General features: G+C 38.4%; 1 protein-coding gene across 6 annotated transcripts in view; it reads right to left on the reverse strand.

Annotated features, from left to right (window-relative positions):
* Nucleotides 1-20,324, reverse strand: part of JAKMIP2 (janus kinase and microtubule interacting protein 2) — a 186,591-nt gene that overhangs the window by 100,215 nt on the left and 66,052 nt on the right. For 2 of the 6 annotated variants that reach the window (XM_078004131.1, XM_078004130.1), the window contains exon 1: nt 4,926-5,230. The exons of the other annotated variants lie outside the window; for them this stretch is intronic. The gene's annotated coding sequence lies outside the window, so the exon portion shown is untranslated. Of the gene's footprint in view, nt 1-4,925; nt 5,231-20,324 lie in introns of those variants that run through there. 6 annotated transcript variants of the gene reach the window in all.

Consider the following 20,324-nt stretch of genomic DNA (forward strand, 5'->3'; position numbering starts at 1 on the left):
GGTATGTCCAGTCTTTAAATTACCATGCAAGAGTTTAAAAACACATAGGAAGATGTACATGAACCAACGAGGCTAGTTGTATCTCAAAACATTTCAAGAGCAAGATGACGAATGAAGTCCAAAGTATAATGTCATTCATGTAAAAAACTAAAGAGATTATATATATATATATGCACATATGCACACATATCTATATGGACCTATATTTACATACATGCATAAAAACCCTTTGAAAAGATATATGAGGTAACAGGGTCCATCTCATTGAGGGATCAAAAAATCTTCCTGGATGCCTCATATGGTTCATTGCAAACCCTCTGGGGAATGTGTCTCAGGTGAGTGTGCAGCTCATTCTCCAGCGCTTTGTGGCCGTTGCGTGATGCACACTGTGTGGCCCTCAGCAGGATAAACCTAACTTTGACCATAACTCTGACAAATTATGTACCTGAATCTGTTTCTGGAAATGCTGAGACCCTTTGGGTACACAGGATGGGTCCTGGGTGAAAATGGGATTTCTCCTCTCTCCCCTGTCTCCACCACCTTCCTGGGGGTAGGTGCCTGGAGCTCTATTCTGGTCTCCTCCTCATGGGTTATCATCTTACCCACTCATTCAGCCTTCTCCAGATTGGTTAATGTGATGAACTACTCCAATCAAAGTGCTAGCTGATAGGGAGATTGGTATTTTAAAACTCTCTCATCCCCTAAATACATGAGTTTTATTTTAAAAGTGGGATAGGAGATACAAGCATTGCATAAGATTGTATATGAGAAAACACTGTTACCCATAAACCACTGTAAACATATTCCATTATTAAAATGATTAATATTTGCTCTCCCACTCTCTCTATTGTGCACAGATGAAATGTTATTGTTACTATTAACCTTCTCACCTCCTCCACGGTACACAGACTGGGGAATGCTATTAATAGTTTCCCCGCATACCCTGCCCAGCTCCTTCTGTTACTGTGAAGTAATCTGGATGAACTATGCTAGGAGTAAAAGGCCAAGGATTTTTCATCTTCCCTATTCCAAGCAGCATTCTTTCTCTTTATTGTTGAAATTTACAAAATACTTGAATACTATGCAGACGCTATAATCACCTCATCTTTTATATGAAAAAACTGGGGCTCAGAATCGTGCACTTACCCAAGGCTGCACAAAGCTATGATTTAACACAAGCCTTCTCCCAAACCTTGTGTTCACGTAGCACAACCCAAGCTTTGGCCCTGAAGGATTCTTTATCACATAGACTTTATCTCCTAAAGTCTAGCCCAGAAGAGGAGTGTTTGCTTCTCTTTTGACTCAAGGGCACATGAGGGTGCTGGCTGATCAGTGGAGGTAGACCTGGAGCAAAGGCGATTAGGTTTGTGATGCCCATGCCTCATGGAGGGGAGTCTGTGTGGGAGCGGATAAGCAGCACCATGGGTGACTCCTTGAGACCTTTGCTCCTGTGTTTCCCTGTGCATGTGTTTGTCTCTGTGACCTTCTCTCCAGTCTTTAAACAGGATGCTCCTTCCTGTTTTGGGGCCTTTACATGTCCCATTCCCTTTGCAAAGTCCTGTCTTCCTTCGATTCTAATCATCTCAGTTCCAGTGTCATTGACTCAAGGAAGCTGTTGTTGGTTGAGTTGTGTCCCTCAAAAGATATGCTTAAGTCCTAACTCCCAGTACCAAGGAATGTTACCTTACTTGGAAACAGAATCTCTGCAAATGTAATCAAGGTGACTGATGTCCTTTTAAAAAGGAAAATTTAGACACAAACATACAGATATATCCAGGGGAGAATGTCATGTAAAAATGAAGGCAGAGATTGGGGCATTGTGTCTACAAATCAAAAAACAACAAAGAATACCAGTGACCACCGGAAGCTAGAAGAGAGGACGGAATAGTCTTCTCAGAGCTCCGGAAAGAACCAAGCTTGCTGACACCCCGTTTCGGACTTCTGGCCTCCAGAACTGTGAGAGGATACATTTCTGTTGTTTTAAGCCACCAGTTTGTGGTAATTTGTTACAGCAGCTCTGGAAAATGAATACAGACCTTCCTGAGATTTTCAGACCAGGCCAGGTTCTTCGGGTGCATGTTTTCACAATATCAGCTATTTTTCTAAATAACATGTATCACAGCTTGTGGTTATAAAGTTGATTTTTAAAAATCAATATTTATCTCCCCCACTAAAATGAAAGACTTGTGAAAGTAGGGAGAGCGTTTGCTCATACGACTAATATAAAAACAGTATGATACACATTTTTTAAATGAGAGAAAGAGTAAATGAATGAATGGATTGATGAATGACAAGAAGAGAGTGCAGCACTTGTAATTTTGGCCTGGGGACATGCGGAAACGGTCCATTTGAAAGCATAATAAAGCTCATTCTCTCTTTCTCCATTTAGATTTGAACAATGGTCTTTTTAAAAGTCTATGGGTAATGATAAGATTGACAAAACAGTTCATATTATCAGGGAAAACTGTCAACACTAACACTGAGATAATTACTGTAAAACTGTGAAAAATGAAAACAAATCATTTCTGTTAGAGAAAATGAATGCTTTTTATCTTATATCTTATTATCAAACAGCACAATCATAATTATGTGTGCCACCAATTCTGTATATGATCTAAAATTGCAAACAATTTTTATTTGAGGGAAACAGTAAAATCATACCTTTTTTCCCTATCTTTAAAGTTAGCTATTTATAAATATAATATGATATTCACACATCACAAAAATTGCTGGAAGAATGATGTTGCTTTATGCTTAAGGACAAGAACTCTGGAGTCAGACCCTAGGCTTAAAGGCCAGCTCTTATCTCTTACTAACTGTGTGACCTTGGGCATGTTACTTAACGTCTCCCTGTCCAGCTTTTAATTTCTGCCTCATAGAGCAGTTGTTTGGATGCATCTAATAAACTAATACTGTTCATGTAAATACATACAAAAGTAATTGGCACATTGTAAACCTCCATACATTCTCACCATTAATATTATCAGACGTGACATTTGATGAGATCATGGGGAGTAGTCATTCAGCTCTTCTCACCTACTTACATCAGAACTACACACTACAAATCATTTTCCCTTTTCATCTTTAAGAATTAGAAAGCAACGAACAAAATAGGTGAGTGATGTGTGGGATTAAGGGTGGCAAAGATATCACAAACACATTTTTTAATTAAAAAAGAGGCTGAAAACATAATGTTTTAATTTGTGACAAGAGAGTAAGAGGCACAAAATAAAATGTTAAAATTAAAAAAAAAACAAATTGGAATTTAAACTCCTTCTTTTGAAAGCATTAATTTATTTTATGGTAGATTTTCAAGTTCAAGTTTTTGCACTTTCGTTTCAGTCCTGTCAAGTCAAAATTTCAAACGACTGTTAAAATCTTAGGTTAACTGAATGGTTTAAATCCTTAGAATTACAATCAATTTGGGGGTTAAACTTTTTATCAGATAAATAGAATTTCATAAAATCAAAGTAATTAAGCATATCTGCTGTGGTGGCCCCTTCTCAAATAAATCCTTTCTACTAACAACATTTTCAAGAACTTGGTTTTTGAAGTTCCAGATAGGTGAAGTTTATGATGGACACTGGATTAATAGATTAATAGTTTCTCTTCATCTGCAGCTCGTCTACAGCAATTCCCACATCTCCTCTCCCAAGACAGCCAATTAATATTTTTAAGTTGGTGTAAGAATAGCCAGGCTAGAACCTAGCTCTTCTTCTGGTGTCAAATGTGATCACTCTCATTCAACCTCAGATTTAATGTTGACTTGTCTGCTGGAAATCACTACTGCCTACACTGGGAAAATACCAAGTTTAAAACAAACAAACAAACAAACAAAACTCCTTTAATAATCCATTTTGGCTAGAGAAGATAAAGACTTTCCAGGGAGATGCCGGAAGCTTGTGATCTTTTTGGGTGTCTCTCATCTTGTCTTTGTGGTTAATTGTGGAGTCACAGTCACACCATGGGCAACTAAAATAGGAACAGGACTCCTTGATGGGCTGTCTACACTACAAGCAGTCATCACCCCAGGTCAGGACTTCCTGAGAAATAAAGAGGGCGTACAGGAAAATGAACAAGCCAACAAGATTCCTACAGATCCTATAATTGTCTGTTGAAATTGATAGGCTATGCTTGTCAAAGCTGCTGTTTGGCATTCTCCCTTCCTGTCTCTCCCTCCCTCCTGGTGACTGGCAATTTCCATCTGCAGCTTTTACAATTTGATGTGTAATTTGGCCTCTCATGTCTCCCTGAATGTGCCTTTGTGTCACTTCTACTTTTGAGGCTGCATCTTTCTCAAACTTGTCTCTTGGTATTGTTCAGATTCACTCTTCTTTACTGTTGAATAGCCAGAATTTATCTTTGAAAAATTTACTGTGAAAATAAAAACAACTGTCACATGAAGAAAATAAAACACAGAGAACTAAACTGTTTTGTCAGGCATAGAAATTAAATTTTAAGTCTGTTGTACTTTTGATAGAACTATGCACATATGGGCTCAGAGCTTATCAAATTGTGACAAATTTTGTGTTTGTTTAAGGTTCTACACTGGAGGCTGAGTAACTTGGAGGCACAGGATAATAAAAGCACATGCAAGCAAGCCAATTTGTTTTATATGTAACCATTTAAGATGCAGGATCAGAAAGATTTTCTCCCTTCATTCTCAAATTTCTGCTAGGCATGAGTATTCATGATCAAGCTAGACTCAAAACAAACTAACGATGCGTTAAGTATTAACACCCAGGACTCTTATGGAATGATTTTTTTTTGTACTAAGTTTGGCAGTTTATAGACAGTTGCCAATGATCCAACTAAATTAAGTGCTCTTGAATACAAGCTTAAATAAAGAAAAACCTATTTAGTAGTGAGAGGCTAAAAAAGAAAAGCAAAATGGCACCAATTGCCCAGCTTCCTTCCACACCTACCTCCGAGGTAGAAGACTCTCAAGGATCCAGACTTCCCTTTCATAGACTCCAGATAGATGAGGTTTATGACGGACACTGGATTAATGGCTTCTGTTAGTCTGCAGCTTGGCTATATCAGTTCCCACATTTCCTGTCTCGAGAGAGCCAGATGAATAGGATTCCTCCTTAGGGCATTATTGAATGGCAATGGCACTTCTCCAATAGCAGCATCCCTAGCATGGGCATCAGGCCCAGATATTTATTATATGTTCTTCCATAGCTTCTGACAAGCAAGCAAGTAAGATTTGCTTTTCTCATTTCTTCCTCTATTGTTATGCAAGTGAAAGGTAGGGGTGTGTATGTATGTGTGTGTGTGTGTGTGTGTGTGAGAGAGAGAGAGAGAGAGACAGAGAGAGACAGAGAAAAAGAGAACAAGTGATCAAATTCAGAAACGTTTCCCCCCATACTAATTTTTATATACTGATTTATAGAAATTGAGATTTGACTCTTGATGTAACTGCTTGACTTAGACTGAGAACTAAGTTATATACAATAGAAACTTTTTTTTCTGGCAAAATTATATAGAATAACACATAGTTCTATTATATTATACATTTTAAAGCCCAAAAAGATCAAGTGTTTAAAATCTGCTGAACATAATATTACAATATTTGCTTTCGTTTTAAAGGAGAGACAAAAATACAACAATATTTTATGGAGATCTTCCCAATTACAGGCTTCTACCAGCCTTAACTTTCCTTATCTCAGTAAAAGTTAGGAAGACATATCCCTTATGGAGGTTGGACAAAATTTAGTAAACATATACTGAGTGCCAACCATATTTAAGTTATTGCTCTCTATAAGGTTTACTGAGACCAACATTTTGCAAAACTTCAGGAGATATCATTCATGTACACTTCTGATATGGTTTGGCTGTGTCCCCACCCAAAACTCATCTTGAATTGTAGTTCCCATAATCCCCATGTGTCATGGGAGGGACCCAGTGGGAAGTGATTGGATCATGGGGCAGTTTCCCTCATGCTGTTCGCATGATAGTGAGTGAATTCTCATAAGATCTGATGGTTTTATAAGGGGCTTCCCCATTTGCTTGGCATTTCTCTCTGTGCCGCCATGCAAAGAAGGATGTGTTTGCTTCCCCTTCTGCCATAATTATAAGATTCCTGAGGCCTCCTCAGCCATGCAGAACTGTGAGTTGACTAAATCTCTTTCCTTTATAAATTACCCAGTCTTGGGTATTTCTTTATAGCAGTGTGAGAACAGACTAATACAGCAAATTGGTACTGCAGAGGGTGCCGTGCTAGTATAAGGATACTTGAAAATGTGGAAGCAACTTTGGAACTGGGTAACAGACAGAGGTCGGAACAGTTTGGAGGGCTTGGACAAGACAGGAAAATATGGGAAAGTTTGGACTTTCCTAGAGACTTGCTGAATGGCTTTGACCAAAATGCTGATAGTGATATGGACAATGAAGTCCAGGTTGAGGTGGTCTCAGATGGAGATGAGGAACTTGTAGGGAACTGGAATAAAGATGATTCTTGCTATGCTTTAGCAAAGAGCCTGGCAACATTTTGCCCCTGCCCAAGAGATCTGAGGAACTTTGAACTTGAGAGGGATGATTTAGGGTATCTGGCAGAAGAAATTTCTAAGCAGCAAAGTGTTCAAGAGGAAGCAGAGCATAAAAGTTTGGAAAATTTGTAGGCTGAAGATGCAATAGGACAGAAAAACCCATTTTCCGGGGGAGAAATCCAAGCCTGCTGTAGAAATTTGTGTAAGTAACAAGGAGCCTGTATTAGTTCATTTTCACACTGCTAATAAAAACATACCTGAGAGTGGGAAGAAAAAAAGGCTTAATTGGACTTACAGTTTCACATGACTGAGGAGGCCTCAGAATCACGGTAGGAGGTGAAAGGCACTTCTTACATGGTGGCAGCAAGAGAAAAATGAGGAATAAGCAAAAGTGGAAACCCCTGATAAACTCAGCAGATCTCATGAGACTTATTCACTATCATGAGAATAGCACAGGAAAGACCGGCTCCCATGATTCAATTACCTTCCCCTGGGTCCCTCCCACAACACGTAGAAATTCTGGGAGATACAATTGAAGTTGAGATTTGAATGGGGACACAGCCAAATCATATTAGAGCCAAATGTTAATCATCAAGACAATGGAGAATATGTCTCCAGGGCATGACAGAGACCTTCACAGCAGCCTCTCCCATCACAGGCCTGGAGGCCTAGGAGGAAAGAATGGTTACATAGGTCGGGTCTAGGGCCACCCTGCTGTGTGCAGCCTGGGGACTTGGTGCCCTGCCTCCAAGCTGCTCCAGCTGTGGCTAAAAGAGGCCAAGGCACAGCTCAGGCCATGGCTTCCGAGGATGCAAGTCCTAAGTCTTGGCAGCTTTCACTTAGGGTTGAGCCTGCTGGTGCACAAAAGCCAAGAACTGAGGTTTGGGAACCTCTGCCTAGATTTCAGAGGATGTATGAAACTGCCTGAATGTCCAGGCAGAAATTTGCTCCAGGGGTGGAGTCTTCATGGAGAACCTTTGGTAGGGCAGTGCAGAAGGGAAATGTGGGGTTAGAGACCCAACACAGAGTTGCCACTAGGGCACTGCCTACTGGAGCTGTGAGAAGAGGACCACTGTCCTCCAGACCCCAGAATGGTAGAGCCACCAACAGTTTGCACTGTGCAGTTGGAAAAGCTGCAGACACTCAATGGCAGCTGTGAAAGCAGCTGGGAGGGGGGCTGTATCCTGCAAAGTCACAGGAGCAGAGCTTCCCAGGGCCATGAGCCCACCTCTTGCACTAGTGTGACCTAGATGTGAGACATGGAGTCCAAAGAGATCATTTGGAAACTTTAGGGTTTAATGACTGCTCTACTGGATTTTGGACTTGTATGAGCCCACAGCCTCTTTGATCTGGCCAATTTGTCCCATTTGGAACATGTGTATTTACCCAATGCCTGTACCCCCATTCTATCTAGGAACTAACTTACTTTTGATTTTATAGGCTCATAGGCAGAAGAGACTTGCCTTGTCTCAGATGAGACTTTGGACTTGGACTTTTGCGTTAACGCTGGAATGAGTTAAAACTTTGGGGTACTGTTGGAAAGGAATGATTGTGTTTTGAGATGTGAGGACACAAGATTTGGAGGGATGGGGGTAGAATGATATGGTCTGGCTGTGTCCCCACCCAAATCTTATCTTGAATTGTAGTTCCCGCAATCCCCATGTGTTGTGGGATGGACCCAGTAGGAAGTGATTGGATGATGAAGGTGGTTTTCCTCATGCTGTTCTCATGATAGTGAGTGAGTTCTCACAAGATCTGATGGTCTTATTAGGGCTTCCCCCTTCAATCAACACTTCTCTCTCCTGCTGCCTTGTGAGGAAGAATGTGTTGGCTTCTCCTTCTGCCATGATTGTACATTTTCTGAGGCCTCCCCAGCCATGTGGAACCATGAGTCAACTAAACCTCTTTCCTTCATAAATTACCCAGTCTCAGGTATTTCTTCATAGCAGCGTGAGAATGAACTAATATAGCTTCTTAGAGTTGCTCAAAGTGGAAAGTGGTTGTACCAAAATAATCTGGATTTTCACTGGTACTCTGTGGGCCATAGAATAATGCCACCTCCTCAGCTCTGAGCTCTTCACAGTCCGGCGCAAACCTCATTTATCACAATCTATGTTATCTAAGATTTGGCTATATAAGATCTATTCACTGCCTACGTTTTCCTGTAATTGGTCTATGCTCTTCTATCCCCCAGGCCTTTGCTCATGCTATGAATCTAATCAATAAAAGAGAAAATATACACCCATCTGTTATTACATATGGTAGGAAAAACACTAAAGCATATCACATTTGAACTGTAGGGTAAAGAAAATTTAAAGAAAATAATGGCAGTTAAAGTTCTGATTTGGTAGGTTGAAAGAACTGCTGCTGGCTTGAGTAGGTGTTGACATGAGCAGAGTTGTGTTCAAGTAAGTCAACATGGGTTACAGTAAGAAAACTTGTACAATCATTAAATAAGACAGAATCAGGCTCTAGCCTGGGTGGAAATGGTGAAGAACAGATGTAGAGAGAATTCCAGGGTAAAAGAAGGTAATTGAAAGATCTTGGGAAGTTGTTTACATTGGTGAAAAAAACAATTAGAGAGGGACCCTTTAAATAACAGCAAGACCACAAGAAAAGAGGGTAGGAGAGAGGCAAGTGAGGTCGATGAGGGCTGAGTGGCTTGGGGAATAGAGAGGAACTAAGAAACATTTTTTACCCCAGCCATAAATGAACTAGTTTTCTTAAACATCTTACTCATAAAAAAAACCCTAAAATTTCTGGATTAACAACAATAGCAAAAGCCAATCACAGAACAAAAATAGAATTCCAGAAATACAAACAGCACAGATGGCTCTATCCTTACAGCATCAGCTAAAATGTGATGCCTATTGTACACTGGGGATAGGCAACAAACGCTAGTGTTTCAAGAGTAGGACTTTCTTTGTATGAAGAAGCTTGCATAAAATTGGGTTTCCAAAGAGAACTAAAATCAGCCTGCCCTTCCTGAAGAACACCAAGGAAAACTATCTATTCAAACTTGGTGCTGTGTGAAGCAGAAAATTATTCTCTGGCATGGAGTCACAGGTCATCCTTCATGGTGGTGTGTGACCTAAATGTACGCTATCCATGTTAGTTGAAAACATACTGGCTGAAAGGCCAGTGACCCCAGTGATCAAAGAGAAGCAAATTCAAAACCTCTTTGGAGAAACACCCTTTTAATACAGACCTCAAAACATTTCCCCAGATAAAGTTCTCAAGTGGAAAAGTTCATGGAGTGGAGGGAAACAGAAATAAAATCAGACCATTAGAGATTCAAATATTGAAATTATTAGTCACAGAGCACAAAGTATACTAAAAATAGTTAAAAATATGAAAAATATTAAAAATAAAATAAGTGACACAAACAAAGAACTCGTGGCTATAAAAATAAATCAAACCTTTAGTAAGGAGAAAAAATAATTATAATTGAAAATTAAATGGATGGTAAACATTAGGTTAGATACAGATAAAGAGACATTTAGTGAACTAGAAAGTAGACCAAAAGAAATTATTCAATAGTAGGAACAAAATCACAGATATTTAAAATATATATGCATGGTTAAGACAAACGGAAATCAGAGTGAGAAAGGCTAAAATATATCTCATGCAATTTCTAGGAGGAGAAAATAGGCAAGCCTGGGACAAGTTTACTAATATTTGAGGAGATATAACAGCAGCTTTAGAATTTAGCTGTCTTTAAGTGTCTCATGGGAGAAATTCAGCTGTGTATTTGTTTCCCCATATTGCCACTACTAAAAGCTTTGATCAGAACCAAGTCCAGATTCTCAGCCCCTAACCATAGCCAGGAATTAGCAAATCTCTGAGGGAAAAAGCAACAGCTGATCTTCAGATCATCTCTGGAAGTTTCTTGCCTTTCTGGAATTTTAGTCCCCCTAATCTTCCTTTCTTTTGTAGCTCTTGGATGCCTTTAATATATATTTTTTGTAACATATCTGGCTTTTTAAATTGTTTTCAGTGGAAGCATGGAGCTGTCATGCACTACTTCATTCTAGCAGAAAGTGGAAACTAAGGATGGTGTCTTTGATATTTGAGCATATTCATTTGGTTGGCATATTTATGTGGTTGGAGGAAGGTATGAAAAGAAAAGTATGGTAGCTGGGAATGAGATTATGTAGAGTCCTGTAGGTTACGGTAAGAATTTGTTTTGTAAAAAAAGCTGTAAGGTCAAAATATGCTGAAGACCAATGTCATAAAGGAAGAAGTCTCAAAGAAGAGAAACAAGATAAATAAAAGGAATATGATCCTGGAAAGGGAAGAAGGTATCCTGGGATTAGACTCAAGAAGGATGGATCCAGAGGCAGTGAAAGAAGTTAAATTACTTTGTGATCAGATATTGGTTTGTGGTTGACTTGTGGAGACAGAATATCTTAAAGATAAAGAGAGTGCTGATTCCTTTTCCTTACCCTCATAGTTAGTGCAAGTAAGATGAAAAGCAGCCTCTACTTGAAAAAGAATCTTCTTGTGAGCAAAAGTTACCTGCTATGGTCTAAATGCTTTTAACTCCCTAAAATTCATATGTTGAAATCTAACCCCTACAGTGACAGTATTAAGAGGAGGGGCCTTTGGGAGGTGAATAGGTCACAAAGGCTTGACCCTCATCAATCTTTGATCATTGGGAGCACTGGCCTTTCAGACAATATGTTTTCAACTAACATAGATAGCGTACATTTAGGTCACACACCACCATGAAGGATGACTTGAGGATCCATGCCAGAAAATAATTTTCTCCTTCATACAGCACCATGTTTGAATAGGCAATACAACTAGTTCCATTATGAAAGAGGCCCAAGGAGGCTTGTTTTCCCCTTCTGCCATGTGAGGATGCAGCAAGTAGGTGCCATTTATGAGGAATGAGCCCTCACAAGACACCAAATGTGCTGGTTCCTTGATCCTGGACTTATCAGCCTCAGAACTGTGAGCAATAAATTCTGTCATTTATAAATTACCCAGTGTAAGGTATTTTGTTATAGCAGCCAGAATGGACTAAGACACTACTGACCACTCATTTTGCTTGCACATTCTCTCTCCATTCTTCTGATAACAGAACTGCCTTTGGTGAACCATCCCTCCTCATACTCAGTCCATGTGATTTTAGTAGAGTCAGCTGCATTTTCCCTTCTGCTTCTTTCCTAACTGCCTGGCACAAAAATCGAAACATAATCCAGAGCAATTGCTTACAGCAAACACAATTTTGTCTAGTGAAACTCAATTCTAGAACTTTTGATAGAACTATTTTACTGGGGTTGATGGAATATTAATCTGAACCTGCGAGTGGCTACCTTACTAACACAAGGGAAGAACCAACACAGAAGAAACAGCTAAGCTATGAGGATGCAAAGGCATAAGAATGATACAGTGGACTTTGAGGACTAGGGGGAAAGGGTGGAAGGGGGGTGAGGGATAAAAGACTACACATTGAGTACAACGTACATTGCTCGGGTGATGGGTGAGCCAACATCTCAGAAATCACCATTAAAGAATTTATGTATAAAGAAAGAAAGAGAAAGAAAGAAAGGAAGAAAGAAAGAAAAATTGAAAGAAAAAGAAAGAAAGAAAGAGAAAAGAGGAAAGGAAAGGAAGGAAAGGAAGACAGAAAGGAAAGAAGGAAGGGAGAGAAGAAGGAAGGAAGGGAGGGAGGAAAGAAGGAAGGAAGGAAGGGAGGGAGGGAGAGAGGGAAGAAGGGAGAGAGAACGAAAGAAAGAAAGAAAAGAAAGAGAGAAAGAAAAGAAAGAAAGAGAGAAAGAAAGAAGGAAAGAAAGAAAGAAAGAAAGAAAAAGAAAAAGAAAGAAGAAAGAAAAGAGCAGAAGCCAAGGAGGAAGGAGACTGAGAGGCAACAAGACAGAAAGTGATGATCCAAACATGTTTGAGCATGGCTCTTTCTATACTTTCCATTTACATGGGATAAATTATCTTTCCTGCTTATGTCAATTAGAGTTGTATTTTGGCAAACTGCAAAAGAAAGACTCCTCACAAAAACACTTGGGAAACTCTGCAATAAATGGAATTTTGTTTCCAATAGGCATTTAACAAGACATTAAAAATCCTAGAATTTCAAAGAAGTAAAGAACCTCAGAGATTGTTTTGACTTGCCTCAAGTCCCATAGTGAGTGAGTAGTGGATCTAGTGCTAAAATCCAGGTCTCCTATACTTTTCTCCTCTCAAGAAGAGATAATAATATACAGTCATGTGTGATTTAATGAGAGAGATATATTCTGAGGACTGTATCTTTTGGCAATATTGTCATCCTGTGAACATCATAGAATGTACTTATACAAACCTATATGGTAGAGCCCACTACACACCCAGGCTATATGTTATAGCCTATTGATCCTAGGCTACAAATGGGTGCAGCATGCAACTGTACTTCATACTGTAGGCAATTGTTAAGTCATAAGTATTTATGTATCTAAACATACTTAAACTTAGAAAAGGTACAATAAAATACAAGATAAAAATAAACAATACACTTGTATGGAGCACTTACTGTGAGTGCAGCTTGCTGGACTGCAAGTTGTTCTGAGTGAGCAAATAAGTGAGTAGTGAGTGAATGTGAAGACCTAGTCATCACTGTACATTACTGTAGACTTTATAAACACTGTACACTTAGGCTACACTAAATTTACATAAAAGTTTTAGTCCTTCAATAAGAAGTTAACCTTAGTTTACTGTAACTTTTTTTTTGAGACAGAGTCTTGCTCTGTTGCCCAGACTAGAGTGCATAGTGCAGTCATGGCTCACTGCAGCCTTTACCTCTGAAATTCAAGTGATCCTCCCATCTTAGCCTTCTGAGTAGGTGGGACCACAGGTGCATGCAACCATGCCCAGCTAATTTTTTTTGTAGTGACAAGGTCTCACTATGTTTTCCAGGCTGGTCTTGTGCTCCTCAACTCAAACAATCCTCCTACCTCAGCCTCAAAGTGCTGGGATTACAAGCATGAGCCACTGTGCCTGGCCTTTACTGTAACTTGTTTACTTCATAAACTTTTTTACTTCAACTTTTTTACTTCATAAACTTTTTAATTTTTAATTTTTTGCTTCATAAACTTTTAAATTTTTAAACTTTAAATATTTTTGTACTGCTATACATTTTCTTTTATATCTTATTATGTATACTTTTTCTATTAAACAATTGTTTTTACTTCTTAAAAGTTTTGTTAAAAGCTAAGACACAAACACAGACCACACATTACCTTAGGCCTGCACAGGGTCAGGGGTCAGGATCACTAGTATCTGTCTTCCGTCGCCACAGCTTGTCCCGCTAGAAGGTCTTCAGGGGCAACAACATGCATGGAGCTGTCATCTCCTATACTAACAATGCCTTTTGGAATACCTCCTGAGGCTGTCTTACAGTTAACTTTTATATATAAGTAGAAGGACTATACTCTAAAATAACAAGGAAGTATGGTATAGTAAATACATAAGCAACATAGTCTTTTATTATCATTATCAAATATATACAGTGCATCATTATACATGATATACTTTTATAGACCGGCAATGCTGTAGATTTGTTTACAGCAGTAATACCACAAACACGTGAGTAATGCATTGTGCTATAGCGTTACAACTGCTATGATGTCACTAAGCAAAAGGAACTTTCCAGCGCAATTATAATCTTACGGGATGGATCACCATGGTAGATGTGGTCAATCTTTGACAGAAACATCATACAGAAACATCATTGTTTGGGACATGGCTGTATGTTCCATTTCACTCCTGGCCTCCTTTTACTGGGAAATTTGGTGTTAGGGAAGAGAGGAGGAGGCTCCAACATTAGAAGCAGAGCAAGGTAAAAGGAAAGACAACCAGGGAGTGAGAAATGATTCGCTCTCCCAAAAGATTAAATCATCCATTAATAGTCAGCTTCTTCATGGAAAGTCAACTGGATTCCCTCTGGTAATCAATTTCCCCAGTCATTACTCAAAAGTAAAGTCAAGCAGAGGTTTCACTTCCTTAACTTGTAAATATCTTTGGCTGTCAATAATCATTTCTACTTGATACTGTCGTTATTCTGATTTTGCAGAAAGGCTGTATGGTGAAGTTAGGAAGAAGCTTCTCCAAAGCAGCACTTTATTTGACTGTGTTTGAAAGCAGGTAGTGATAGACCCACTGGAGCTGTTTTCTGAAGGATGCAGCATTTTACAGGAAGAGAAAATAGCACTAATAATGTAGCAGAGTATGAATTACAAGGTATAGGCAAACATCTGCACACAAATCAGCCAGGATAATTTTACCTCATCAGAAGCCACACTCAGGATACATGAGTGAAATCTCTTTGGAATATGTTCGTTGTTGCTGCAAAACAGAATGTTCTTTGCTTTTAAGAATAATTTTCCTCCGGTTTCTTAAAATGCCTTTTACACCAGTTAAACCCATTATGAGTGTGTGAAAAATTTGTGTTGATCAAGCTGAGTTTGAGCCATCAAATTCTAACAAAGTCACTTGTTTTCTGCATCGTAAGCAGTGGATTATTGGAGTCAGGAAGGGAACTCCAGGAACCCCTTAACTCAGAGATAGTGAATGGTCAGTTGTTAAGTAAACAATAAGGCTGGGTATGGTGGTTTATGCCTGCATTAGCACCTTGGGAGGTCGAGGTGGATGGATTGCTTGAACCTAGGAGTTTGAGACCAGCCTGTGCAGCATGGAGAAACCCCTTCTCTACTAAAAATACAAAAATTAGCCGAGTGTCGTGGCACACGTCTGTAATCCCAGCTACTCAGGAGGCTGAGGCCACAAGAATCATTTGAGGCTGGGAGGCAGTGGTTGCAGTGAGCCAAGATTGCACCACTGCACTCCAGCCTGGGTGACAGAGTGAGACCTGTCTCAAAACAAACAACAACAAAAACAACACACACACACACAGAGAGAAAAAAAAAAACCCAAAAAACAAAAACAAAAAAGTCTGAGGTCCTGTGTGACTTGTGGCAACATCCCACCGTCTCTACTTTGGGCGTCACCTTTCTGAACTGCAAGGCAAGTGAAATATAAGGTTACTTCCAGGGCAGAAGTGCTCTGACCTTCTATCCTCAGATAAAGTGTATGGCTGGGAGACTGGTTATGCAGTTCGTCATAAAGCATTGAAAGAAAGCAAAGCCCTAACATTATGCATAATTAAGGACTTGCAATTTAAAACTCTAGTTCTATTTTTTATGTATAAAATGAATAATGTGTTTTAAATGGACTGTTTTGATGTGGATGTGGGGAAACACTTCTGTGTTTTAGTGGGAGTATAAACTAGCACAAGCTTTCTGCAGAGTAATCTGGCCACATATTTAACAATTGAAACTGTACGTAGCCTTTGATTTAGGCACTCTGCTAGGAGTTTATGTTATAGGTATATTTGAACATGTGTGAAATAATTTTGTATATGGCATTATACAAATATAGTATTGCTTCAGGTAGTGAAATGCTGGAAATAACCTAAATGTTAGTATCTATAACGGAATAACTCTGCAGTGGAATATCATGCAGATATTGGAAAGTAAAATTTAGATCTGACAGGAAAACCGTAAAATATATTAATAAGGAAAGACTGTTACAGAAGTGAATTCCCTTGGTTCACTGATTCAAGAGAGGATGAGAGGGGATGCTGGTTTTTTCCATCTTCCCCAAGACTGGAGAACCAGCAACTGCATTCTAACAAAGAGTTGACCAGCAATGCTTTTTAGTCAAGGTTGGCAAGGGAGATGCATGGGGATTCTGGCTGAAATATTGAGATATTCAAACTCCTGGACTCGAGCAATCCTTCTGCCCCAGCCTCCCAAACAGCTGAGACTATAGGCACATGCCACTGTGCCCAGCTACAAATTCTTTTCTTAACACTTTCTGTGGTCATCTGGTTTAACAGACATTTCTTAAAAAAAGAAAGGAAATAATAACAATAATACTTTAGTATTGAGTACCTACTATGAAGCATCACTAGAAATCTTTGTATATTCTATCATTTATCCTAAAAATTATGATCTACCCAAATATTACAGATCGAGTATTTCTAATTTGAAAATCCAAAATCTGAAATGATGCTCAAAGGACATGCTCTTCGGAGCATTTCAGATTTCAGATGTTTTGGATTAGGGATGCTCAACCAATATGCTGCAAATACAGTGTTCCAAAATCTGAAAAAAAAATCTACAATCTGAAACACTTCAGGTCCCAAGCATTTCAAGTCAGGGATATTCAATCTGTGTCTCCGTTGGTCAGATAAGAAAACTCAGACACAGAGAAGTTTAATGATTTGCCCAGAGAATGATAGTCAGTAAGGAATTAAAATTAGTACTTCTTTCTGCTGTCAAAGCTGATGTGTTTACCTGTGTGTTATACTTTCCAGGCCTTTTTTTGATGGTTATGAATCATGAACTTTTTAATACAGGCAGTTAAAAAGGCACTATAATGTAAATATCTATTAAATAATTCTAGGTACTGTGTTAAGTCTTCACCAAGTGCAGTCAACATGTTGAGTCCCAGAAGGGACAGAAATGAACACGTGCTCTTAGTGATGCCTGGGACCCATATTAGATGTGCAGTAATAAGTATTAGTACTTATTAATAAGTGCAGTGTTTCTGAAACCTTAGGCATTTTTGTAGCATCCTCGCAATTTTCACTATATCCACATGACAACTTAACATTACTTAATTCATTTCTATTTAAATTAACTCATTTCTTTTCCTTAAAGTCCAGCTATTTTAGCCTCAGCCTAAACACCATATCTGTTAAAAGTTGTGATATGTCAGTAATATTTTCTAGTACATGCTACAATAAGCATATTACTATGTGGGAAGATCCATTCATGTGCCATCTAACATCACACTCTGGGAAATACTAGATTAATACCACATTGTCTCAGAGTGACACAGCCCCCTCCTAGGCCCCATAAGATTTTCTTTCTTAACTTTTGTGATGTTGTTGCTCCCAGAACTGAAATATGTAGCTACCAGTGTATCCCTAACATTGGTACACTCTCCCTGGTAACATATCCTGCTCCGAAATTGATAGATATATTCATTTTCCATCATGCACCACCCTTCCTAAACATTTGACTGACTGTAGATGTAATGCACAACAGTGGGTTTTGATACTAATTTTATGGTGAGTCAATGACTGATATGCAAATCAGATCGGCAATAGTAAGTACACAGTCTTCTTAGCAAAATGAGTTGAAATAGGAGATTAGGGAGGAGCCATGATTTGAACCAATTGCTTCCACAGGATAGAACATAGGTGTTTTGAGGTGGGCTACATCAACTGGTCTGAACAAAGTCAGTTAGAAAAGAGCTTAAGCTGGATATGATGTCCTGGCATTTTCTCCAAAGATTGTAAGTGAGAGAAGAAGGCAACTTAAATTGTTATTTTATATTTATCAATAAATGTTTGCCTATTTTCTAAAAGATATCCTTAGGAGACGTTCTGGGAAGTATGTAACTATTGAGTCAAAGAGTATGAAATTATTTTACATATTTAAATTCATATGGTGAAACTCCACAAAACTAAGATTTAAGTGACAATGGAAAATTGTCAAAACAATAAAGCTATCAAAAAATGAAAAACAAAAAATGTAAAGAAATGTGGACTGAAGAAAGATTCATATTTCCCTCAGCATTGAGTTTCAGACATTAACTCTCAAAGCTTGAAGATAATCCATATCACCCGAGGAGTTTGTGAACCATGCAGCAGTTAGGTTCTACCCATATAAATCTGAACTAGAAGCTCTGAGGTGAGGACTAGGCATCTTCATTTTTAGGAGGCTCCCTGGTCATTCTGATGCACACCACATTCCAAAACACTGACTTAATTAACAGCTAGTCATGTAGGAGGAGAAACAGGTTGGAATTATAATTACCAACACTTACATGTTAATTATGATTAGTTTAATAATCTACAGAATAAATAGTTCTATAATCTTGTTATTTTTCATTCACAGTTTTAACTTCTGTTTATTCAATTCTAATATTAACTTTCTGTTCCCCCTACCACATTTCAATGTTCCTGAAATTGAGATGCTTTTTAAAACTGATGTATGTTTTTTCCTGAAAAGATGTTAGTAAATAAATGTCACAAAATGCAATGAATTATGTGTTAATCAAAGAAATTCAACAGTTACGAGAGACCTCAAAGCCATGAAGCCATTTGTAACATTGTGGGTTCCTGGGTTCAATTTGTGAGTACTCTGAAGCCAGTATGTAGCTCAGTTTACCTCCTGGGTGTGAACACAGGCCATTACATACCATGGCAAGCTGGCCTTACACTTTAGAGATGCAGCGACTCTCCCAAAGTAAACAACTACCTACACCTCAACAGCACATTTTGTTTCCTTGTTAAAATCATCCTCTCAATGCATCCAATTGTTAGTGCTGGTGACGGAAGTGAAAATGTTTAAGCATGATAGTTTAATCTAAAAGGAAGTATTTTGAATAAATCAAGGAACTGAACAGTGGTAATAAATTTTACTTGCTTTGTTCACATATTTATTAAATAAATGACATGAATAGATTTATGGAGCTGTCCAGTTTTTAAGTGATATTTTATAACTGTATTATGAAAACTTAAATTACAGTAGTGGAATTGAGACGCTCTCAGTATCCAATGAGAATGTTACTGGTTTGTATTATGAGACTCTTATACATACTTGCATGTATTTGTGTATGTAAATCCAGACACACTTAAAAATATTTATGTGCACATCTATACTTAATACATGCCGACAATTACATATAAAAATATTTCTATATATAATAACAAGGATCTATAAAAGTACCTATATAAATATGTATAGGTATATATACTGATGTATATATGTTTTAAGATATTTAAAAAACGGAATTAAGTATTTTGTATATCAATGAGTTACTCTGAAGTGAGTATAAAGAAAGCAAGCGGTAAAAATATTCTAGGCTGGGTGGGGTGGCCCACGCCTGTAATCCCAGCACTTTGGGAGACTGAGGCGGGTGGATCACAAGGTCAGGAGTTCAAGACCAGCTTGGCCAAGATGGTGAAACCCCATCTCTACTAAAAATACAAAAATTAGCCAGGACTGGTGGCGCGCATCTGTAATCCCAGCTATTCAGGAGGCTGAGGCAGAGAACTGCCTAAATCCGGGAGGCGGAGGTTGCAGTGAGCCAAGATCACAACACTGCACTCCAGCCCGGGCGACAGAGCGAGACTCCTCAAAAAAACAAACAAACAAAAAGACAATCATCCTAGTCTTTCTTCTTTTGTTCTCCTAATCGTAATTTTTCTTTAAGGTGCCATTGTCCTCTGCATTTCATTTTATTTATCAATGTACATGCCTCATGTATCTATTAGGCTGGAAATTATACAAAGGCAATGATGTTCTACTTGTCTTTGAATTCTTCAATGCCTAATAGAGTGATCAGCCTGTAATAGAGGCTTAAAATCCAAAGGAGTGTTGATGAATAAATGAGTCAGGAAATATGAACAACACTATGAATTCTTTTACTAAATACCTTCTTGAACGTGGGCAAATCATTAATTTACTTGGAATCCAGTGTACTCATCCTTACAATTACAGGGTGGGTTTAGTTATTCTTCAAGGTATCATACAGATTTTTTGTTTCACATATTAAATTTTTTTCATATTCTGAATGCTTTATAACATTATTGTGATATATAGATTCTGCTGAAACATATGGTTTTATCACTGCTTCCATCAAATGTATTAGCTATCAATAAAAGAAAGTTAAGACTAAAATCAGGGGGTATAAATTTTATATACCGCAAAATGTCAGGGAGAAGAAAAAGATTTAAGGAGCACAGGCTTTGTAAAATCAGTAGTC

This window comes from Macaca mulatta, chromosome 6 (assembly GCF_049350105.2).
Source record: "Macaca mulatta isolate MMU2019108-1 chromosome 6, T2T-MMU8v2.0, whole genome shotgun sequence".
NCBI lineage: Eukaryota > Metazoa > Chordata > Mammalia > Primates > Cercopithecidae > Macaca > Macaca mulatta.